Below are 26,216 nucleotides of genomic sequence, written 5' to 3'. Positions count from 1 at the left end.
CACATGATTTGCCCTTTTCAGGATACAGTATAGAGCTTTCCCTTCTGCTGATTAGCAAATGGGCATCCAAATTGTTCATTTTCCAAGTATGAGTGAATTGACAGACACCTTATTTACGGTTCCTTTTTCCCAGTGTTTCTGGCATAACAAAGAGAAATAACAACCCCCAGAGAGATATATGACATGCCATCAACACACTACAAACTAAACAGAATCTTTAGTGAGCTTCTGGACTGTAAGGAGCAGCTCCATCACCACCCTTCCGTTCTGTGACCACTAAATAACACTGAGTCTTTTTTTTTTTTTTTTTAAGTCTAACAATACAAAGTCCATCACTTTCCCTAAGCAAGCAAGCCAAGAAGGATTTCAAAGCCCCACAGTGCTCTTTGTTGGACACCAAGCCATAAAGCAACGCCTTCTCCCAGAGCTTGGTTATTTGAGAAGGAAACAAAGCCACGTGGTTGTGAAGGGATAGTGGTGTGACTCAGGTCCCCATTTGGGACCATGAGGAGCTCAAAAAGGGAACACAGCCACCAGTCAGTCTAGAAGTAGTCATCAGGCATAGTGTCAAATTTGCCAATAAAGGCTAAAAACTGTAATGCAGGGCCCAACAGACTTCCAGATCTTCCCACTACTCTACCCAAAAGGAATCTGCGGTCCAGATGAGAGTTTACAAGCTTCATTTTCAAACAAAGTGCTTCTGGGCAAGAGTGAGCTAGACAGCTGTGTTCACATGTGGGAAGGGCACACAGCCCCAGCACGCCAACCCTTCGAACAGGCTCCATTTTGCTGCACGGACAATGCTCCTGTCCAGGTTTCTCTGGGGTCAGCCTGCACCCTTGGCCATTTGAAACACGCCAGTTGCTCAAATCTTGAAAAGAGATGCAATGTGGTAAAAGTGACAGGGTCAGCCTTTAAAAGAACATCTACAGGTTTTAGAGAAAAGCTAGATGTGCAGAACATATCTTGCATACAAAAAAAAGGCCTCTCTTCCTTCCAAACTACCTCTCTTCAAGGAAAGAAGGCTCAGAATTTCACCAGATAGACAACAGAATATTAGGCTGTTCAGACAAGTCTCTTTTGTTTTTCTTTTTTTAATCAAAGTTCTCTTGAACTCTTCTCTTATAGGCACAATATTACTTAATTCAAATATTCCAGTCCAAGAGACTAAAAGGAAAACTGAAAAGGTAAATAGCCAACGGGAATGAGCAAGATACTACCAGTGCCTGGGGCACCTCTGCTAGCAGGGTAGTAATTAGGCGAAATATGCCCAGATGAACCCAGCAAGGGAACCACTAGGTCCCCAGGTGAAAGATCTGGAAGACATAAGATACGAGAAGGTCAGAGCTATCATTTTAACATTTAATAACTGGAATCTACGGAAAGGAAACTTGAATCAACACCTCAGTAACAGAAAATCTTTCTACAAATACGTTTCTGAACTCAGTCTCAACAGAAAACTGCAGTCAAACTGAGAACTTAATTCTGCTAATATCAAAGGACCTAACTTCAAATTTATTCCCCTTTTGATCTTGGAGCGGAGGGAGAATTGCAGGCAAACAGGAACATGAAGTATAGATCTCAACTGTGGTTTCATGCCCATCCTTTTAAAGCAGGTACTTCTATTACAAAAATACAACCAACCAAACCCAGAATAACACAGATACAACTGAGAAGTGTACTGAGACCACAGTAAATTGAAATGGCAATCCATTCATTTCTAAAGGGCAGGAGTTCTGAGGAGTACACAGAAGCTATCAGGGACTTGTTATTGCAGTCGAGTTTTCATGAGTCATGCTTAGCTGCTAAGGAAAATACAACAGCACAAAGCTCCAACGTATGTCCAAGGAAGCCCTTGGAAGCAGAAAGCCCTTCAATTTTGCATCTTGATCAGCCTGTTGCTGTGCCTCCCAAAGGGACATTGAGACACGGTTCTTCCACCTCACGTCCCAGCCTCTGGGACCTGCTCAGAACAGACCAAGGAAAACAAGAAGAGGGGGCCCCCCCAGCTGCTGCCACCAAGATGCTGTAAGAACCACAACATCTCTGTATAAATCACCCCAGGTCTGCCGAAGCACATCCAAACAGCCTAGCTCGCACAACCATGCTGCATCTCCTGGTGTGCATACCTTAAACACCATAAAAGAAATTCCTGACACCAACAGGGCACACAGCTCTTACATCCATAACCCAACATCATGCTGGGGCAGGTGTGACAGCAGCCTGTCTCTCCTGCAAAGGGTGCAATTTTGGCATGAGAAGCTTCACCTGCACTCTTCTGCCTACTGGCAGCATCCTCAGGAGAAGAGGGTACCGCCAGCAGTCCTCAGCTGAGATCTCAGACACTTCTGACCAGGTGGGAGCTCTCTTACCAAAGGGGCCACCATGGGGTGACCATGAAAGGCTTCAAGGCAAACAGGTTCACACTCCCTGAGGGGGGCGAACCCTGTCAGGCAGCTGCTACAGGTCTCTGCTTGGGGTCAGGGCCGACAATATGACAGCACTGCAGTGCCTCTGCCTTCCCCCACCACAGCTTACGCTCCCTCGCACCCTTCCCAACCCAGAGCACAAGCCACAGACTGTCACGGGGTATTGACTGAGGGCGACTGCAGAAGGGCACGAATGCTCACAGGCTTTTGCTCATGAGAGCAGGACCTGGGACACACACGACCACCAGATATCTGGGGCAGGGCATGCAGGAGAAGGGCAGGAGAAGGTGCAGGCACCTTCACACCTGGATATCCTTTCAAGGGTACCTGGTGCTGCTGCAGCATGGGCTCTTCTGGTGAATTTCAGGGAGGTATTAAAGGGCCCCCAGAAAAGAAAGACCAAATATATCATGGAACAACACAACAAACAGATCAAAATTCCCTGAAAAAAAATAATATATACATATATCATTTACATGCTCTTGGATAAACAAACTTATTTTGCACTGGTTTCACTAAGAATTGTACCATTGGGTTACTGGCAATAAGATCAAAGTAACAATCCTTAAATAGATTTTTAACAACATTTTCAATTTGTTGATTATTTTCACGTTGATTAAGGTTGTTATAGGATTAGAAATAAATTTAAGTCACTTAGGGAAAACGATTTAATTTCTGTTTAGAAATAAGTCCAAGTAAATAATTCCTTTTGCTCCAGGAATCATGGAAAAAATGGGTCAGGCTGATATTAATTTTCTCTCCTTCTTCACCCTCATGTCTTAGGAGGATACAAATTAATACTTTCCTACAGCAAACATATGTTGGAGAGCTCTTCATTCTCTGTCAAAAGCATATTTTTTTCCAGTGCCCCAACACCAAGTCTGTTCTTTAGGAATTCACATCCTTCCTCAGATAACTGGGTTTTGTTATCAAGTCACCCATGTATATTTTTATAACCTATAAAGGACATCAGTATATAGCTTAGCCTCTGTGCATTTGTTTAAATGTTGGGAAATGGAGGGTGGGTCACAGCACCTGCCTACCGATTCATTTGACTTTAACTGATTGAGGGTGATTTAATCTCTCTGTTGATGAGGGGGGAGCCAAGGGAAGCTGGAAAGCAGTTAGGTCCCAAGCAGGCGTGGTGTGAACGAATGCAACTCTGCGTGCTGAGCACTGTGCACTTCTCTGGACAAAATTAAAATTAGGGGATGTGAGAATATCAAACACATGTATCTGAAGAAATAGCATATATTATTGTTTGTATTCTTCTTCCTTGATTCTCAATGTAGTATATTCCATAGATTTTCCTTCTCCATAAAGCAACATTGAGTTAAAATTTGGCTTTCTGGGAAAGGGAGAGAAGGCAGAGGGAAGTAGATAGGAAGAAGGAAAACACCCATAATGAAAAGAAGTAAGAACACCTTAACTAAAATTAACAGTCTACAGCTAATAGATGCTAGGCTCTGTGCCATCTATATGATGATATGCATATATACCTTCTTTCCTAATGCCTCCACTGCTTTGTACGTGGATCACATAAAGAAAAAATTGTTTCGAGGGCAACGGATGCGCTTTTTTCACTTTGATGCCTCACTAGAATGTAATAGGATTTTGTGGAAATAAATCCTGGCTTTGATGTTACACACACATTTCTAAACAGCATAATTTCTTCCAAATGCTCAGTTCAGCAATCAGAGCAGAGACTTATTCTGTTTGTCTCAGTCACTAAATCATTATTTAGTTTCCTACAAGGGGTGTTTGGGAAACTATTTCTCAACACTAAAGACGCAGAAAACAAAGCATCAACACAATACTAGTAACTGAGAAACTTCTCAAAATTTATCATGTTATAGAACTGGAAGTATAAAATACATTAAAATCTGTTACATTAAAACAAATATTTTACATTACGTTTATCCAAGTGCATGGGATTATCGTTTGTCTAAAGTGACTACAAGTTCTTACTGCTTGATGTGAAGATCAGCCCTGATGACCTGGTCTGACAACTTGCACTTTTGCATTGGACATAGTGCCAGGTTTTAGAAATGTATTTATCAGTATTTGAGGGAACTTAAGAAACGGGCCATGAAACGTAGCAGCTTATTTACAACCAATGAGCCAAAGTCATGAAAAAGTGTATAAGGCTGGTTCTAAATGGACCATAACAATAAGCAGAACAAGCACCATGCAGAACGCAGTGATTTTATTTTTTTCCCACTCCGAGAAATTAAAGTTTTGAGTGCCATCTATACAAAAAAAGGGTTAAAGGCTTCATGTTGAGTCTAGATACCAAAAGTGATGCCAGATGTGTTTTTTGATTGTTTGTTTGTTTTATTTTTTAAATCTCCTAACCCCTTCCAAATATGTGGTTTTAAAATCTGGTCTTCTTAGTGGCACCTGAAGCTAAGCAGTGTTTGTGGTTGGCTTAAGACACATTACCAGCTGTTTTTTGAATCTTATTTGCAACTTTAAGGAAGGATTGTATAACCACGTAAATTTACACTTCCTCTAAGTTACTTAAAGACTTTAGATGTGTCCAGAGAACTCCACAGAGATCTGTGCAAAAACATGTAAAACCATCAGGAATTTTACACAGGTATGAAACATAGACATAGTATCTAAATCCTACAAAGATTTTTCTGAAAAGAGTGCTCTTATAGGTTTTCTTCATGTAAAAAGCTGTATTTTGTGGGGAAAAAAAATGAAAGCACCATAGGATGTCTACGACACAAAGTTGGAGTTCAAAGCAAGGAATGGAAAAAAAAGGTATCTCAAGAGAAGTAGAAACGTTTTTGCCTTATGAACATTCTACTTTTTTGTTCAAGCCAAGAGGAGCAAGCAAACATTGGATAATTATTCGAACCAGGAGCTGTTCAGGGAACAGAGCTTTGTAGGGCTGTAACATTCCACCATGTAGGTTCAGATGCCTGAAACACAGGTCTTATCCACTTTCTGAGGTTTATCAAAAAAAGTGTGGTTTCATGAGAAGAGTCATCATCCTCTGAAAGCCATTCACAAGTGAAACAATGTGATTATACTTCTCAGATATTAATCTTTCATTAAGCTCTCAGTCTATTACCAGTGCAATATACACACGAGCCAAGAGTATGTTAATCATCTACTTCAAATTAATAAAATGTTATTCATGTTTTATATACGGAACAGTGCCAATAAATAAATGTGTTTGCACTTTAAGAAAGGAGAAAATGCAACTTTAAAAAAAAATACACATACACTCAAATTGCAACCTATTTCTTATCAACAGGCCTACGATAATCAAACACTCCTTTGTGATTGTACTGGTTCTGGTTGGGATAGAGTTAATTTGCTTCATAGTGGTAGGTATGGTGCTGTGTTCTGGATTTGTGATTAAAATAGCACCAGTTACACACCAGTGTTTTAATTGTTGCAGAGCAGTGCTCACACAGAGCCAAGGACGTTCCAGTTCCTCATGCTGCCCTGCCAGTGAGGAGGCTGGGGTTGCACCAGTAGCTGGGTGGGGACACAGCCAGGACAGGTGGCCCAGACTGACCAAGGGGATGTCCCATGCCATATGGCGTCATGCTCAGCAATAAAAGCTGGGGTAAAGAAGGAGGAAGGGGGGGACATTCAGACTGATGGCGACTTCACAAGAAACCATTACGCGTGGTCAGCCCTGCTTTCCTGGGGGTGGCTGAACACCTGCCTGCTGATGGGAAGTACAGAATTTATTCCTGGTTTTGCTTCTCTTGCACACCCAGCTTTTGCTTTACCTCATAACCTGCCTTTATCCCAACCCACAAGTTTTCTCTTTTACCTTTCTGATTCTCTCCCCCATCCCACTGACAGACAGTGAGCAAGCAGCCGTGCAGTGCTGCCGGGTTAAACCACGGCAGTGACACTCACACCACTGAGCAATTATAGCTCTTTCTCCCCCCAACCCCAGATACACTTTTTTGCCACACGGAAAGCAGAAGAGCCCGGCGCAGCCCTTGCCACCACAGGAGGAGGAACTCCTCGCTCTCCGTGCTGCATGGCTGCACGCGTGAGGCGTCCCACCGCTCACCCACCCGCCATCCCCGCTCCCACCGCGTTATTCCTTCTATCCCGAGCCCGTTTTAAGGCATTTAGGCCGAAAACAGCCAACGTGCGACTGCCACTGGAACACTGACAGCCCCGCAGCCCGCCGCCATGAGGCGGAGCGGGGCCGCCCCCTGCTGGCAGGCCCCGGCCGCGGCCTCGGCGGGGCCCCGGGGCCATGAGCCCGATCCTCGGGCCCGAAGCTTCGCCGCCTCCCTGCCCCTAAAAACGGGCCTGGAGGAGGCGTACAGAGCCATGGGGAGCGGGCAGCCCCTTCGGGGGCCCCTCACTTGCACGCCGCATGAGGCGAAAGCGGGTTGGCCCTCACCCACATCCACAAAATTTGACCTCAGCAGCCGGCGATCAGCACCACATGCAGCATCGGCTGACAGAATCAGCACACGCCACCACACCTTCAAACCAGATTTTCTTCTAGACTACACTAGACTCACAACCAGTTGGCATTATTGATGAAAGCCACATTAAATCTGTAGTTTTGCACATAAGGCTTCTATTTTTTTTTATGTTTTCTGTACAAAACGAAGCTGGCTCATTGCGGTTTGCCCACGACTCATCATGATTTCTTCTTTCTTTTAAATATATGATAATACTTACCAAGCACATATCACCTTATACTTTCAAATAAGGCAATGCAGCATTATTAAAGCAACAGTTTATTTTCCAGTTGACAAGCACACATAGCAGTTGAACAGGCGCTGCTCCCACCGTTACGCAAGGATCGATTGCGATGTAACTTTGACCATGGCAGATGTCAATGCATCTGATCCCCCAAACCATCATAAAGTGCTCAGCGTTTCCTCATATGTACACACCTGAAAGGAAGTCAAATCCCCAAGAGGGACTGAGAAACATCCACTCAACCTACAAAACTATCTCTTTAGGGGAAAGACTGTAACAGAAACATCTGTAAGTAAACAAAGAAAATAGAATTACATCCATGTAGTAATGCACAGGCTTCAGTTTACCTGTGCTACATCTCCTTGTTCAGACTGTTAAGACCTGTTGCACTTGATACTGCTTCCATCCCAGTGAAAGTCTTAAGAATTTTGGGAGGATCCCATGAAGTAAGGAGCATTCAGAATCACAGAATGACAGAATCACAGAATCGAAGGGGTTGGAAGGGACCTCGAAAGATCATCGGGTCCAACCCCCCTGCCAAAGCAGGTTCCTTACAGCAGGCTGCCCAGGTAGGCGTCCAGACGGGCCTTGAATATCTCCAGAGAGGGAGACTCCACAACCTCCCTGGGCAGCCTGTGCCAGTGCTCTGTCACCCTCACCGTGAAGAAGTTCTTTCGCACGCTGGTGCGGAACTTCCTGTGCTCCATCTTATGGCCATTACCCCTTGTCCTGCCCCCACAAACCACTCAAAAGAGGTTGGCCAAATCCCTCTGTCTCCCACACCTCAGGTATTTATACACATTGATGAGATCCCCTCTCAGTCATCTTTCCTCCAGGCTGAACAGACCCAGGTCTCGCAGCCTTTCTTCATAGGGAAGATGCTCCAGGCCCCGTATCATCTTTGTGGCCCTCCGCTGGACTCTTTCCAGGAGTTCCCTGTCTTTTTTGTACCGGAGAGCCCAGAACTGGACACAGTACTCCAGGTGAGGCCTGACCAGGGTGGAGTAGAGGGGGAGGATCACCTCCCTTGACCTGCTGGCCACGCTCCTTTTAATGCACAGCAGGATCCCACTGGCCCTCGTGGCCACGAGGGCATTAATATCATGCAGGAAAGATGTAGTCTTCTGCTCCACTTTGCAAAGACAACTCTCATTTGCTAATAAAAAACAATGTTCCCCCCCATGTTCCTGGGGGAACATGCTTCCTTCTTCAGATTACTTCTAGGAGTCATTCTCAATTCAGTCTCAAGAATTGTTTTACCTGATTTTTGCTGCTGCCCACACTTGCTGAAGAGTTAAATGCAGTCTTGTGGGAGCTCACAAACAAAGGCAGATGACAGCTGTCTGATCTGTGGAACCTAGCAGGGATTTGAGACAGGAGTAGATTTATTGGCCTTTTGTTAAATCAAGTGTAATTTTATGTCAGGTAGCATATTACTCCTATTGATCTTGAAAGTCATAAAAAATGTATTCCTCTTGGTCAATACAAAATATAGTTTTTATTTACTGCAGATCAAAGTTGACCTAGGCACTCTCAAAAGCATATTTCTGTATTATGAGACATTCAAAATTTGATTCAAACCTTGTAAGCATATAAGAGAGAAATGTTGTGTGTTGGGAGGGATATAGGTGATTAATTTTGGTGGGTGCTCTTCATCTTTGGAAATAAGCCTGTCTACAACTCTTCATGGGCACTGTACAGCCACAGCACTGGGCCGGAGGCTGAACAGCACTAGCACCTGTGCCTAGGAATTATGTACCACTATCCAGTTTGCATTTGAACTAAAGCATGCTTTTGTCAAATCATTCTTCTACACATAGGTCCGCAGTCTGAGAGAAAGGAGGAAAAAGACTTTGCTAGCATCCGTTGCCAAATCAGACAAAGACAAATGATAAGGGCACCTAGGGAGACCTTTAGCTTTTCTAGCTATCACTTGTTAAGCCTGACTGACATTTTTGTTTGTGTTAGTTTTCAGTGAGACATTTGGTTCCAGTCCAGCAGGCAGTGCTAGATGCATACTTGTGTCAGAAGGCTGGAAGCTGAGGTATATTTCAAAAATATCTTTACAGCAAAATAGTCCTATAAATAAAAAAGAGAAGCAAACAGCTTGAATTAATCCATTTGCTCTGAGACTTCCTGAAGTCATTGTCAGTCAGGTCTGAAAAGAGACTAGATGTTATCAAAACTTGAGAAAATGGTGTTTGTTTTTTTTTGTTTGTTTGTTTGTTTGTTTGTTTGTTTTTCCCACAGAATTATGCTGTTCCATCAAAGCTGAAGTGTTCCACAGGGATGTATTGATTTCAGTGGAAAGGTGTCTGTAGTTCACGGTACATTTTTGTCACTTGCAAAGGGAGATGCCAAATAAAAAAAATTAATCTTTCCAATCTGAAAACAGATACTTTCACACAATTTCATCTTGTGACACTGATTTGAAGGGTTTGGATCTGTTCCAGCACAGACCAGAAACGCATTGCAAAATGAAAATGCCATTGTTCAGAAAGCTCAACTCAGAAATCCTAGATCTGTGTCAGCCTGGCATTTCTGTGGCTAGAAGCATATAGACATTGACGTAGGCACCTTTTTATTTGCATGTACCACAGCAGATTGTTGGTCTTCTTTTAAACCCTATTAATTTAGAAACAAACATGAAAACATTCCTTCAGAGGCTGTTAGTTAAAAGGCTGTAGCTTTTCTGACAGTTTCCGTGTGGCCCAGGCAACCGTTAAGAGCGATGCTCCAGAAATGCAGGCTGTATTTCCTCACTTCACAATCAAGCAGTGGATGTGGACTCTTCTCCATCTTGAGATCTATATCCGGACCTTATGTCTGTACTACATAAACCTGTCAGATTTGAGGTATGTGACACTAACCTCTGCTGCTGCCCTCCCCTCTTGTTTCTGACACTGGCAATTCGTGCGTTTTATTGCTGTAATGTAGCATCCCTCCTCCTACAAAACTCCATGTATCAGATGTAACTCATTGCATTGCCCAACTGACATGTCCCTGAAGAACAGGGGAGGCTCTGATGCTCTGCAGAGCTGGTTGCCATGTGTCTCCTACAAGCTTCTCATGTTCGAAGGGTCTCCCCAAGGAAAAAAATATAATGTTTTTCTGGTTACAGCCTTCTGTCACAGCCTGCTGCATGACCCAGTGCATAAAAACAGTTTAATTATAAAGGGATTAAAAAGATGTTAGTTTCAACTGACATCTGAGATTTCACGTATAGCAGCTGGACAAAGTGTCCTTGGCAAACAGAAAGAACCAGTGACAAGAAGGAAAAAAGGAGGAAGCCAAAGCCCAGCAGGGGAGCTGTCAGCAGCTGGCATCTGGAGCAAAGTATTGGTTGGGCACCCAAACCTGCACAGCACAGAAATACACCGAGTCCAAAGGAGCAGGAGATATAGTTGCAAATATCCTTTGAATAGTTTTATATCATACTACTCATTTCAAGTTTGCATATATTTTTTTTCTGGTATTGCACTCTACTCTAGAAAAAAACAAAACTTCTCCTGATGAGAAGTAGTCACAGCAGTAGCAGATTCATAAACACCCATCCCCAGTGCAGTAATATTTTACTAATAGCTTTGTCAGGAATCATAGCACCTATAATTTGTGCTTTCCAAATTCCTCCCCTGTAGTTACAGGTTTGAGAAGCACCACGAATGGAAAGAACATGAAATAACTGTTTCTTACTGAATTTCTAGCACAGCTGATACATAAGGAGATTTAATCCTCAGCACAATGGAAACTTGCTCACAGCAGCAATATAAATTGGAGAGAGTTACTAAGGTGACAACTGTCATCATCCCAAGTGGAGATGACTGTACCGGGGCTAATAATGAGAAGACTCAAAGAAATACATAATCAGTACATTTTAAATAAGTTTGTCTAGGTTAGCGTGTTCTTGCTAAAAACCGCTCCAGCTCTGCTCCTAATGTACATTTTCTTTCAACGTGCATTCCTACTGCCCACACAGATACAGAAGCCTGCAGTTACCAAGCTTACATTCAGAATAATGAACAGAACTGCTGTAACGTAGCTAAAAATAAACAGATTTCCCATTCATGCTATTGTTGCTGCCGTGTCACACCATTCACATGCCGAACGGAGTGGGAACCAGTTTGTCCCCAACTCCCTTCCTTTCCAAACAGGCCGTCTTTGTTTTTCCTGACAACACTTTAAACTCTCTGAAGGCGGAAGATAACACAGGCCTTCTGATTCTCGCTCCTGTTGCTGCTGCTAGACCCCAGCAGTCAAGGACAGAAGAACCCGTGACAGCTGGACCAACACTTTGCTTGTGAAGATTGGACACACTGTGTCAGGAGCATCTGGGCTGCCATCACTCATTGTGTGAGTAACGGCTTCTCCTCTTTAAAAGCATATTCTGCTAGTTTCTAAACTGCCAAGTGCTATTTGGTTCTTCACTCAGAAAATAGGGCGTTACTAACAACTGCCTAGAAATCATTAGTACAATACAGAAAAAAATAAAAAGATTAAAAAAAAAAACAACATCAAAATAAACCCCAAACCCAGAAACACTGCTAATGTCATCTACAACCTATTTTACCCCTAGAGTACTATGAAAAAAAATGTAAATATTCAGTTTGATTACTGCATAATCTCTTCTAGGGATCTTGCATTATTTTAGGCAAAGTAGACACCTGCCTCCTGAGAGAAGCAGACCCTGAGATTCCCCGGTAAGAATTATGGGGATGCTGCCTCTGCTCCAAATTATCAGTACCTTAACTAAGGGTGCAAGAGTTGTTATTGCATTGGCCATCTCCAGACAGCACAGAAAGACCAAATGAAGATAAATACTAATTTATCAGTAGATTTTGCACACACAGCCTGAGTGCCATACAACCTGAAGAGTTGACTGGGAGGAGGAAAAGAGAGGAAGAGAAGCAAAGGAAAAGGCCTGTGGCAGTGTCCAGCAGGGAAGGAAGAGATGAAATGCCTAAAAGAAGGCTTGGCTACTGCAGCCACCGAGTGTTTGGCTTCTCTGTGCACCACAGGGAGACTTATTGGGCACAAATCTTTTGCCTGCAGCGAGAGATGAAACGAGACCACCCCCATCTCTTTGAAAGTGTTAATGAGGAGGATACCACAGCAGTGGAAGTTTCCAGGTGTCTTGCAGGTTCTTTCTCACTTACAAGATGATTTTGCCCAAATACTCACTGTCGTTTCCTTTCAAATCTCGGATGAAGGGGGACTGGCATGAGAACCCAGTCTATCGGACTCCACCAGGAGATACCTCTCAGGAGGAACAAATACTTCTCCAAACAGACAGGTATTGCTGTCTGAATTCTAAGTAAGTTATTTATATTTTAATACATAACCATTTCTCTCTTTTCTTAGTCTTCACTCCAAATGAGGAACACATGCCTTGTTTTATATCCCCGGATGGAATTTATGGCTTTTTAGTAAAATCTTTCAGAAATAGGTAATGGCATAAATAATTACAGAAAATTACTCTGAAGGGAAAAAAATCATTCTTAGAATTCAAACAAGACAACCCATTAATATTTACAGAAGGAATATGGAAATCAGGGAAGGCATGAGGGTTACAAGGGGATGCTAGCTCTGTGCTGCAGAGCAGCAGCAGCTGCCCAGGTCCTGCAGGGCTGCCTCTGGGAGAAGGCAGGAGAACCAGAAACCAGTAATTGTTGCAATGACTTTCTTTACACATATTTACGCCCTTCTGACAATAAAAGTGGTCAAAGACTTCCTTTTGTAAGGATTTTCATGTCAGACTTGTGAACTGCAGAACACATTTTTTTCTTCCAAAACAGACGAGCTAGAAGACTGAAGCATCATGCAACATCTTTGCTGCTTATTACACTTCTCACAAAAGACTACAGAAAAATCACAAATTAAACTATTATTTCACACAGTGGCATGTGCTCTAGGGCTAGTAATTTGCTTAGATGCTAAAAAAGGATGCAAACTTAAAAAATATTATTGCACTGCAAATATCGAACTCTTTCAATGCATCATTTAATGATAGACTCCAGCAGAAACAATGTATTTTAATAACAGTAAGTTTCTATTTTTGGGTGGAAGTTTTATGGTGGCAGAGTTGCTATTTGGATGCTGACCACCACTTAACATAATGAAAATCTGACTTTAAAAAAGAAATATTATATAAAGAAATTAAAATATAAATTATTGAGGAATGTATTTGGCTTTAGCTTTTGCCACTACTTGTTTGGCTACTATTCATCTATCAGTGTTAACAGGACAGCTCCACAGAACAGTTCCCTAAATCATCCACAGCAAATTTACACCACATGCAAAGAATATATTTTTCAAAATAAAATGAAATAAATAAAACCACAGATTGAAATATCTTTTAGAATGTGTCCCTATAATATCAAACAAATAATTTTTCACAACAAAGGCTAAAGATTTTGTTCGAGTATCTTAAATACAGACAGATTTTTCTTTTTTTCTCCTTTTCAAGTGGAAAAGGTAAAAAACTAATACTCAAACATGACTAGCACTTGTTTAACCTTCTTGTTTAAAAGAACAAAACTTAATTTAAAAGCTCATAAAATATTATTTAAGATATTTCTTTACAAATCTATTTTCCTACTCAAAATGTCTACAGGCCATTAAAGGATTTTTTTTTTTACAATATTCACAGGTTTCAGATGTCCATTGGCCATTAATTTTTATGTGGTCTTAAAATTAAACTAAAACCATTCCTAACATTTTGTTATTTTCTTTAGCACAATATGACATCTGCAATATTTGCTGAATGAGGCTTTTATTCCCTACTCCATTTCTGCAAATGGGATGAGTATTATTCCTCCATTTCAAGTAATAATTTTGCAAATGACACTCAAAGCACTCCAAGCACAATGGGAGAAGTCAAAAATAAATCCTCCAAGTGCAAGGGGCAGTGCAGATGTGCATAAAGCCCAAATCCATTTTGGTCTCCTGCTGACAGCCTTATGTGCCCAACAGAAAAAGGCGGCGGAGACCACCCCAACGATAATAATTCCCTTCTCCAGCTGGAAGGGCACTCAGGTTTATGTAACGCAGCTAGTTTATTTTCATCAAAATTCAGTTGCATGGCCGGGAGATCTGGGCAGAAGGCAGAAATTGTAAACCTTGAAGGAGATCAGCCCTCTAGCAAGGATATTGGGGGTTAAAAAAAATGACTCCAGCCATTCCCTGAAGACAAGGTATGCAAGACATGCAGCCCCAGCAACAGGACTGGGCAGCTGGGACATGTGCTCACTCTGATTAATAAATGTTCGGTTTGATTCTATGGTTTGTTTTCACTGGGCATAAGGAGGTTGATTTACCATTTCTATCATTTTCTAACTGATTTTATGATACTCAGCAGAGATGTGCTGTCAAGTGTCTCACGGCTCAGGCTCCCTCGGGCTCACTGCAGGAGCTGGAGCGAGGAGAAGGGACTGAAGGCAGAGCTCAGAGCCAGGGCTCAGTGCTGCCGAAGATCATCCAGCAGCCTCAGGCAAAACCAGTGATGTTCCCCTCTCTATTTCCTGAAAGCAGATGGTGGAAAAGTTGGGAACAAACCACCCCACAGTGCCCAGCACCTCTTCTCTGACAGCCCCCAGAGGGGTCTCGATGTGCAGGGCAGCATCAGTGCCCAGGAATCACTGAGCAAACTGGATCTGGGGAGATGTGTCTCTGAATGGCATGAGGTGCACTAAGGAATCTGATTTCTTGTTAACGATAAATTTTATTGTGTAATTCTGTCAAAGTCACCAGCTCATCTTTCCAGCCCCCACCATCCATTCACAGAGGCTTTTGTACAATATTTCTAATACAGGAACGAGCACATTGAATCAGGTCTGACAGCATTTTACTCAAACGTTTTGCTAGCAACATAAACAATTGCTCTAGAGAAGCATAGGGTAAAAGGTCCCTTCCCTTCTCACATACACACTTTAAAACTGACTGTAAATCTTCCTATTTAGACATAAGCTGCTTCAAAATCTTTTTCTCCACATTAAAATGTGACAGTATTTACTGATATCTAAAGGTATTCTTGCAATCCACAGGAAAATTCAGGGTCTCTACAGATTTTTTTTCTGTGTTGTCATCACAGTGACAAATAATTAGATGTAAGAAAACTAATTAATGCCAGTCAACATGTTTTTTTTTTCTTTGAAAGAAGTTTTGTCACTTCAATGTTTTTTTCTTTTTTTTTTTTTCTCTCCAAGATAACGTGGCTCAAAGGCTCAAAGACAGACTTGGTTATCTAAAGCCACGTCTGCCATCTCATAAAGGTCTTTGTCCAACTCTGGGGTAAAAGTTAAATCCTTTTCTTTTCATATATCTGCTGGTTGAATTAAATCACGACCAGATTAGAACAACATTTCTGATGATAATTTTTTTTCCACTTCCTTCCTGAAAACTTTGAAGGAGAACAAAAGTAATCCTGCAGCTGAAAAAAGGTCTTGTAACGCTAAATTAAAGAAGTTCAATCTATTCAGCTCATAAGGGAAGGATGACAGGTGAACTGTCACCGAATTTATATGATTACATACGGAAAACGCTTAGAGGGAAATGACTTTCCAGTCTTGCAAACAAAGGCATAAGATTCAACAGCTGTAAATGGAACTTAGACGAATGAAACCTTAAAATGATTAAATTTCCTGACAGGAAGGGAAATTAAAATTTGGAATAACTTACCTCCAGCAGGGGTGAGCCGTGCTGCAGTGGCCTTGCAGCCATGCCTGTGCCTGCCTTTGCACGTGCTGATCCAGACCCTATCCCGCAGGGGTCACTCGCTGGGTGACCACTGGACATGGTGGTGACGCTGGCCACCACCACCAGCCCTACCAAGGGGTGACCCACCAGCAGCCTGCCCGGCCTCCCCTCCAGCAAAAGTGCCTCCCCGGTGGCGCTGCATTTGTGATAAATGGTTGTCACCAGATCATAAGCACTGTCATTTAGTAAAATCACGTATCTCTATGTGGTACTGCCATATGTCTGCCTATACTGGAGGCAGGGAAGGGAAATTAGACAGGTGTCGCCAAGCCCAGAGGCTCTCAGTATCCACAGATGATGCAGACTACCCTTTATGGCAAAGGGCAAATGAAGGCAAAACCCAAAGTGAATAAAGGGCACTTTTGCTGAGGAAATTCTTGGCTCCATAGGCTACTTGCACACATTGCTGTCACACAGCCCAAAACTGAGAACCCCCCCATCCTGCCTTCCTCTGGCCTCCCATGGTCTTTGAACACACAGTCTCTGGCAGCAGCCTGCATGCATTATCCGAGCAGCTTCACAGGGTTTGCCCAGCACATTCACCTGTCCTAGAGTGCCTCACAGAATGTGCCCCTGCAGAAAGGAGCCTGGTTTCTTCACCCAGTGGCTCCTGGTCTGCTTTCATCAAGCAAGATGCACTGAGCACGGCAGCAGTTAGAAAGGTCCGAAGCAAAACACACGTGCTTTCCAGTCTAGAAAATATTTTTAGAGGACAGCTGTACAGAAATTCACGACCTACCTGCGATCTAGCTCAAAGCTTCCAGCTCTTCCATACACAGTTCAGCCCTCTGAGACCACCCAGCCACTGTTTGCTCTGTCCCTTGCCTCCCAGCAGCACACAGCATGCCATATTTCACATTGCTGCGTGTACTTCGTACCCCACACCTGCCCCCAGTGGGGGAACTTTTTGGAAATAAAAGTCATGTGATGCAGTGGACACCGAAAACAGGCTAATATCCAAACTGTACTGTCTAGCAGAGATGTGGTATAAGCATTTTTTAATGACAAAGACTACAGGCAAAAAATGAATATAGTGCTCAATTTCGGGGGCATTTTAGTTGCTTAAAACACGCTTCCCCTAAAAATGCAATTACAAAAAGCCCCAGTACCAGTGATAACCACCCCTGAAATCATGCTTTAAATGATTGCTTAAATGAATGCTTTAAAAATGGAGTATCCTCAGTCCTCCCAATACAAACTGGTTGCTTGAAAAACAAAACCACAATAAAAAACCTATGCATTTTTCAAAACAATCCCAGCATGTACTCTGCATGTCACTAGCAATCCAGTACCAATACATCACAGCGGTCCTCCTCTCTACACAGCATACAGGCTAGACACCGCAGGCCATACAGCAGCACTGATCACAATAGCTCTGGCTATCTGAAACTCAGATATTCAAAATGAGCAAAGTCTCTTGTTAGAAACTCTGAGAACTGCTCTTTAAGAACCCTTGTATGCCCAACAGGACTATTTCACAACCACTCGTGGATAAGCAATTCTGGTTATGAATACCAAAAATAGCTTTCTTTTCATCCTATAGATATAATGTTTCACAGAACTGTGATTTCTGGTGTCAGAAATTACATTTTGTCCCTGATTCTTTATATCATTATTACTAGAGATCTGCAGAATTATTCCACGTGACATATTTTTATACGCAAATGGTTTATCATAGCATTATCTTAGTAAGAAAAATAACCTAGAAAAATTAAAAATATATCCTTTTAAGTCCCATTCTTCTTTGTGCAATGTATCTGTAAAGTACCTCTCCCATTTCCCAACCTAACAATATAAAAACAGAAGGAAAAGAGATGGAGAAAAACACCACAATCTTCAATCACAACTAACAAGATAACACCAATCAAGAATGTGTAGGTTACGGCTGGTAGGACATATGTTAAGATTTATAAAAACAGCTTTAAATTAGCTCCAGAATCCCTTCGCCTGAACAGCCACCAAATTTCTCAGAGGAAAGAACAGGTTGTGCAGTTTTCGGAGGTTGTTTTGTCTCTGGAAAATTTATGTAATCGAAAATTGGGTTTATAAGAGGTAAAGCAAGCATCAGGCTTAGCTATGGGGTGGCTGCTGCAGTTCCGTAGTGCCCCCTTCTCCTGGGAGCCAGCAGTCACAGCTGTCTGTGAGATGCTGTCAAAAACCCAATGCCATTGCTACTGGGAGTACAACTAAAAATACCAGTCCAAATTAGCAGTGCGCAATGGCAGTCATTAAGCACCTTAACACGTTCCTGCCAGAACACATGCAGAGTTTCTTACTCAAATGATATCCCCATGTACCTTTATGAAGCCCACCACAATAACTCAATGTATTTTTAGGGTACTGCTGCAAAAAAACAACATGACAGTGAGTGTGCTAAAAGGAGCCCATTTCAAAACAGTTTCTCTGTCCTTTCATATGTCATGGAATAACTACAAGTGACATATTTAAGTGTATCCACTTCTACAGAATACCCAATATCTTGTACAAAATATTAGGTCTAGAAAACACTTAACTCTGTCGCACTCTCTTCAGCTCCCCACAGTCTCTCTCTTTCTATTGGCAAGAGATGCTATTGAAACATAAAATATATATTGAATTCACAAGGTGGCTTACATTTCCTGCCACTGCTGCACCTGCTCCTGTATTACTGCTTATTTTTAACTTTTAAAACCCAAATCTGCATATATGACAATGACAACATTTTTAATACTAGAAGTCAGTGCAGGTACTTGATTCAGAACTGCTGAGGACAGCTTATATCTTGTAACTCATCAGTGACACCATTTCACCTTACCAGCTCGTTCTTTTTGCTTTTTCCCCTAAGCCCATGTCTGTCAAGAGGTACGCTCATACAGGAATGAGGCAGCTTTGGCTTTTGCTAGCACCAAAGATTTCGCTGTTTGTCAGGGAAAAAAGGGAATGGCTGTCCACAGGAGCTCGCACTGTTGGAAAACGGGCAATAATGCCAGCACTGAAATGTCTAACCTGCCCCACATTTTACAACACTTCTGTTGGCTACTGCTGCTCATTCCTGACTGCAATAGCTGTGTTCGTTCCTGGGCTTGTCATGGTCAGCTCTGCCTCACCTCACCCCTTCCACTGCCAACAAGTGGGCATGAATCTCAAGACCTCCAACACTGATTGTTAGTAATATTAGTAATATTCCCTTGCCTATGATATATGCCTTTATTTCATAGAATCCCAGAGTGGCTGAGGCCGGCAGGGCCCTCTGGAGCTACCTGGTGCCACCCGTGCCCAAGCAAGGAAGCCCAGAGCAGGGTGCCCAGCACCACGTCCAGGCGGCTTCTGAAGATCTCCAAGGAGGAGACCCCACAGCCTCTGGGCAGCCTGTGCCAGGGCTCTGTCACCCCTTTCACCTGCACAATAAGGAAGAGCTTCTCTTGTTTCCATGGCATTGTACATTAAACATTTACCTTGTACACCTCATGGTCTCCAGGTAATGCCAATGTCATTTCGATGCCGCTTTCATCTCCACTGTCTCCACGTCTCATAGGCTCTTTTAGCAGCATCTGCTTTAGCCTGAGCTTCTGCTGATCTCTGGCACAGGCTGACAGCATTCCCACCCATTATTGATGGTAACTTATGGGTTAGCAGCAGAAAACTGAAGAGTAACAAATGCATTGTACACTAAGCTGCCCTCTCCTCTAGCCATGATGTTCCTGCTACTCTGCTGTGCCTGCCAGCAGCCATTACTCAGACAGAAAACAAATTAATTTTAAAACCTCAAATAAAAGTATGAAAAACTTCAGTTCCTCTTCAAAAAGAAATTAATTAAACTCTTTGCAGGTACAACAGCTACCACCTTGGAAGAGGCTTCCTAGCGAGGTGGCCGATCAGTGTTCAGGAGGCCTTCGGACGATGCCCTCACAAACATGCTTCAAGTTGTGGTGGGGCCTGCAGCGGTCAGGCTGGTGGACTCGATGGTCTCTGCAGGTCCCTTCCAGCTGAACTATTCTATTACGCTTGTTCTCTGCTCTTTATTTCGGGGTTTAGTGGAACAGCACCTCTCACAACACTCCTCAGATGAGGCTTTGCAAGGCTCTGACAAACTGTTTGGTGTTAGAGCCACAGGCTGACTGTGCTGGAGCTGACTCCATCCCCCGGCTCCTTCTCCTCCTCCCCTTTCCCAGGCAGGGCAAAAGGACCTTTTCCCTCCTGCAGAGGAAATCTTGCACTGACTCAGTTATGAATTTTCATGCATAAGGAGCTCTCTGTGCCGAGACTGGTGATAAAGGCTGTGCTTTAGCTGCAGCAGAAATGCTAATCAAGATGTTGAGATGCAGCCGGAGATGGTGGCATTAAGACAAAAGGGATGAAATGGTTACTTTCCTTCGCATACCATCAATAAACTGCAATCTAATTTGAAGTGACATTTTTATAGCTCTTGCAGAAACATGAAAATTAGAGGGTCTACTTGTTTAATAAAATATGACAGGGGGTTTTACTTTGACATTTTTCTTTTTTATATTCTTGTTAGAAATAATTAGAAATTTAATTAACAATTGATGATCGGACTGAATATTTCTGATGAAGCCATTATTATCCATGAATAAAATAGGCTTTCCCATCAATACTCCAAAAGTAAATTTAAATGAAGGCAAAAACCCTAGACAGGATTCTCAGCAAGTTCACACTGAAGTTGTTCATGTTTGTAACAGGGTGGTGTTGACTTCCACGAGCACTGCTGGCCTTACACCTTCTGGGTGCAATGCTCCGAGTTCGGCTCTCCTGCACTCCTGCGATGCCATGTGAGCATCCTCTACCATGTGGCTAAAAAGGAACCTCCAATGTTAAAAATAATTCCAAGTATTCAAACTGATTCTGAAGTTCTGTGTTTACCAAGAAGTAAAAGCTTTTTGTCACCTATTGCATTTAAAAATGCACTTAGGCATTTTTATTAAAAAAAAAAAAATCAACATGACAGCAGCAGAACAACAGCTGTACTATGTAACAACCAGTTGTTCTGAGTATGTAATCAAAATAATTATGATGACAACAAAGAGTCAAGTGACAATTTAACAAAATACTCCTAATTTTTGACCCAGTTACCGGTTTGCGGTAGCTTAGGATATTTATTCAGGCCAAAAAGTCCTACTAACCAGAAAAATATAATCAGCACAAACTGCAAGCAGATACATTTTTCCAGAATATCACTGCCCCCACCTTTCATACCTGAATTACTTTCTAACAGGTGTATCAATCAAACAGCAAATCTAATCTGAGGAAAAAAAAAAAAAAAAGAGAGCAGATTATAGTACTGATTCTCTGTTATTCAGAACAAGGAAGAAGCTTAAATGGGCATGGAAACAATTCACCAGTGCTTGTATATTGCTTTGGGAAAAAAAAATAGTGTTTTGGTCACAAGTATTACAGCACTCACTCAGAAACACTGGCCTGCAGTTAGGAAACTGGAATGTAATTTTTAGTAACTGAAGTATACAGAAGTGAGCTTGTGACTGTCACATGTGCAGTGCAATGAGACCCTGACCAAGACATTTCCCCCACCCACCCGAAATCTGTCCCAGGCACCACAAACTTGAGGGGAGGAGAGAGAGCTTCTCCTTCACTGTAATAAAATGTATGAGGGAGGGCTGGCACGGACTATGGCATGTGTCTCATCCATCTCCAGTCACAACATGGTTACTGCACCCCTTGATTTGCCATCACAGCAGCAGGAATGCATCGCAAGGTACAACAGGCAAATTGGAGCTGCTGACTATGTATCACGAGATATTGACTTATGGATTTATAGGCCATTTTAGCTTTTTGTTCTTTTAAACTTCTACAGAGATAGGGAACAATAGTCCATTATGATTCAATAAATAAGCTGGTTGCCTGCAGTGTGGAACAACTACAATTCTGGAGTTTTGTCCAGCTCCCTGCTTGCTTCCCAGGGCCAGTGATCACATACTCCTGAGGGAGGAACAAGCAGCACTGGACCAGCCATCCAGTGCTGAGTTCTTTAGAATGCAAGATCATTTTAACCTTCACAAAGCCACGTCTTCACATTCATGTGACAAAGACGTCCGCAGACTTATCAAAGAAAAGGCAACACGGATACATGCTATTACTAAGTCACTCATGGTTTAGCAGCTAGAGACCTCAAGCACACAGCCTTACTCCAAAGAAATAAATTTTCCCAAGTTACATGTAGGGCCTATAAAACCTCTGGTTTATCACAGGCAAGGAAGATGACCACAACTTGCTTCCTTCAGTATCTGCACTGTAACCCAGCAGGGACACTCAGCACATGGCACTACACAACTGCTTCAACATAACACAACTACTTTCATGCTGGTCTCCTTTGGAAGGAAACCTTTACTATGTTCCTACAAAGATAACAATGAACAACAGGCACTTACAGGACCAATAACCAGTTGTTAAATACCAATAACCAAGCTGCTTGCAAAACCAAACTAGCAATATTAGTTTAATCTCAAGGTTATTGACACTGCTGCCTGGATCTCCAAACGTTTCGCCTACCCTGCAGAAGCTCTATTTGCACTCTGTGACTTGGCTCTGACATCTCAGTCTGCACTGTGGCATGTCTGACACCTTCTAAGGAAAAACAACGTACCAGGATCATTCACTTCCCTTCCTACAGTGATTAAATGAACTGTGGTTGGGCCCTTCACAGTCTGAGTGATGATACTGCGTGGTCACCAGACCATTCCCTGCAATACCAGCACTATTTAAGGACATCATTCCCAGCTGTAAAAACAAACTGTGTCATTTTGTGAAGTGGTGACATTGCCCAGGACACAAACCATATTGATTTTTGCTGTGTTTATCTGTCTCTCTGTATCTCTGCAATTCCCTAGGGATTCTGATACCACTTTCTAGCAGTGCATTCTTCCTGTTTTCCACTGAATTAAATGTCAGCAGATGACAACTTATGCTTTGTTGTTGCCATTCTGTAATTTAACAGCACTAAATAAGGATTGGTATCTGATTGTATAATCTTTTTGCACGAACTCTGTATTATTTTAACATCTTTTTCTGCCATCTTACTAGGTTGAAGATCAAAAGCATAAATGGTAAACCTGTTATAAGTGTTTATTTCACTGTTAACCACTTGGTTCAGCAACTTTGTAAAGCTGACAGGCAACATTTATTTAAGAAACTTGGGTTACATGGTTAAATGTTCTTTTTTTCTTTTCCCCCCAGTAAAATTATCCCAGTAAAATATGAATAAACAGTCCAACACATTATATATTATTCACACTAATGTAAACAATCCTCTGCCTACTTTGTTGTACAATACCAACTTCTTTACCTTGTTCAGGGGGTGCAGGCTGCTTCTGCAGGACCCCCACAGCGCTCCAGGCCAGCAGCTCTGCTGGAATCAGGCCCCAAGGCTTGGGAATAAACCCATGGTGGGACCAGGGAAGGTGAGGCTCAGGGGGTGACTGTGGAATTAAACTGGCCTCGAATTGCCTGGGGGTCAAAATCCCAGAACACTTTCTTCCACACTGGAAAAAGCAAGGCAGCTGAAGGCCAGGAGTTTCAACATACTCAGATTTTAATCTAGGCAAAACAAGGAATGGAAGGAGTTGACAATCGTATCCCATACCTCAATAGGCAGTCACATGGGAAATTAATGATAATTCAGTACTTCTAGTGATTTCTGCCCAAGATCCCACAGAATGCTAGCCAGTTCATATTCCATTACAGCTAGAGGAGGGAGCACATGCTAATATTATCCCTGACTCCAGCAGGTGATTATAATCTTTCCTTTGTACCAAAGCCTCCAAATTAAAGAACAAATTCAGGGTTATTTATTAAAAATAACTGTTCTTTAAAAGGGAAGGGAAAAATTACAGGAGTTGCAAAATCAAAAATCAAGGTGGAGTAATTTGCTCTTTGTTTTCAACTTAAAAGGAATAAATGGGCCTGGAATGGGGTTTGAAATATGACTCGAGATATGGCTCAAGATGACTTTCTTGTCATCAAGTGACTGATGCAAGCTCCTATTTCAATTAAACTTCAGAAGAATTTAATGCAAATATGCATAACTTGGCAGAAATAACATACGCATTTCAGCATTATTGAATATCTTAGCAATTTACAGAGGTTGTTCTACATCTTGAGAAACTCCGAGAATTAGGCCCAAAAAGCAAGCAAAGGAAATTTTTAAGACTTGCATGGAACCACAAGCTCCAAATGTTAATGTCTGCAAGGAAACAGAAGCTTCAACGGCTAAAAATGTAAATGGCTGCTAGTAAGCCACATGCCTTAAGACCATATCAAGGCACTGTCAAATCAGAGAAAATCACATATGCACAAAGTTGTCACCCGTCACCTTGGATATTCATTTGTATTTACTGGAGCTTCATCTCTTGTGCAACGAGTGACTCAGGCTGCTCTAGGATCCAGCATCTTTCACAGTAATGGGTTCACCAAAGCTGTAGCGCTGCTCTCAACTTCTGCTCAGCAGTTGGCCCGAGGTTACAAACTGTACTGTTTATTGAGCCTCATTAAGACTGCTGTCATATGGGATCAGCTTAGCTCGGCTTTAAGAAAATATTATAGAATCGCCTAAATGTGCAGTTCCCTTTGAAGTTGGAACACTTAAGTTTGTAACATATTCCGGTTATTCTAATAAATCGTATTCTGTGACTAATAAGTGGTCACATACGTTTGTTGGTTTAAAACCTGTCTCCAACAAAGGTAATAATTACACCAAAATAATTTGTCAACATACTATTAATGCAGCAACATGATTATCTCCTTTGTCTAAGGAACAAAAACCAAACCCCGATCATGCAGGGGTTGCAAATACGCAGTATGTGCCCAACACCTTTGGCAAGAAACCAAATAACTATTATAAATTTCATACTCAATGTTCAATTCATCTAGGCTGGCCCAGAACATTTATTGAACTGTTATCTCACATACTATAAAGCAGTGACAAAGTAGGTTCTGCATGAATGCTATTAAATCTCCTCAAGGCGTCGTTACAACTGGTAGCCTTATTGCAGAACAAGAACTTTGCAGTTTGTGATATATTGTACAGTAATTAATATAACAAGCCCGTGATACATTATCATAGGGTTCCTGCTCCAGAAGTGGGGCTGGCTTCTGGGAGATATGGAGGAGAAAAAAAGCTTCCCTTAATATGCTTGTACATTCCCTTCAAACTATTTTATATTTTCATGCAGAAAGTCTTAGAAATGGAGGATGACAGAGAGGGGCATTTAAGCAATTGTTATAAAGATAGCACATGGTAACAGTTTTAAGTGGCAGAGGAACAGACCTAATAATCTTTTCTGTACCTCTCTGCTATCATAAACTGTGATAAAGAACACAAGAGAAAGAATGAGCTCCAGCTAAAAGAAGGAGATAATTCCTAACACTAACGTTAATTAGTAAAGAGATCACCAAGGCATTGAACCTGCTTCTGCTAACACCAGCAGAAAAATTCCCTGCAATTTTGCAGGATGACACTCAGTGTTTAAAAAAATAGGAGCTTCTTTATCAAACTAGATGTCCCAGCAATTTCTCCCGGGAATCTTTTTTTTCTCTTCCAGTCATTCCTTTTTTAAGATATATTCAATGAACTTTCCCCTACACAGAAAAAAAAGTTCCATCCCTGTATTACACAAAAACTTTTGGAGCAAAAACTTTTTGGAGCATGAAGCTTATGTAACTATAAAAATGAGAATCTAATGACCAGAAAGCCCACTGTCAACTCAGGGTAACTATTTAAAAGCACTGAGTGATGCATGTGAAGCAAGGGTGGGGGCTATATATAGAGTATATACATTCAGTATCCTCTGGCTATAATCACAGAGAAGCATTACTATGCTCTCATGGATCAAAACCCTCTCCTGTGTATCACCTCCATAACTTGCTAATCTGTCTTCTTCACATTCCCCTTTCAAATTCTCTGTTTATCAGTTTTCACATCCTATCCTATACCTTCCAGGTACTCAACACTGCTTTCTGAGGAATGTCCCTCAGAAAAAAAATGAATTCCATCTTGTATACAGAATATTTGATGACTTCTATATTTCATATGTGAGTATTTTAAGTCCAGGTATAAAATGTGGGGAAGGATGCAGAATTTCTCTGTCAGCTGGCTTACAGGAGACAATGCAGCTCTTCCTCTCGTTATTCTGTTACTTTTTTTTTTTTTTTTTTCGATTACGCAGTGAATTTAAGACTCGACAGCAGTGCATCAGGCATTAAGCTCTTCCGAAGTGACGTTGTCTTTACATCTAATCCAGGAATTTTCTGACTGCTTGAATGTAGCTTCATTACAGTGCATAGCTCTAAATCATCCTCTGAAGCAACCATTTGTTTGCAACCATC

At 42.0% G+C, this 26,216-nt stretch overlaps 1 protein-coding gene across 6 annotated transcripts in view; it reads right to left on the bottom strand.

Annotated features, from left to right (window-relative positions):
- Positions 1-26,216, bottom strand: part of OXR1 (oxidation resistance 1) — a 349,036-nt gene that overhangs the window by 256,309 nt on the left and 66,511 nt on the right. The gene's annotated exons all lie outside the window — the stretch shown is intronic.

The sequence above is a fragment of the Cygnus atratus genome, chromosome 2 (assembly GCF_013377495.2).
Source record: "Cygnus atratus isolate AKBS03 ecotype Queensland, Australia chromosome 2, CAtr_DNAZoo_HiC_assembly, whole genome shotgun sequence".
In the NCBI taxonomy this organism is placed as follows: Eukaryota; Metazoa; Chordata; class Aves; order Anseriformes; family Anatidae; genus Cygnus; species Cygnus atratus.
Note: the sequence above shows the minus strand (reverse complement) of the source record. Positions and strands in the feature narration are given on the sequence as shown.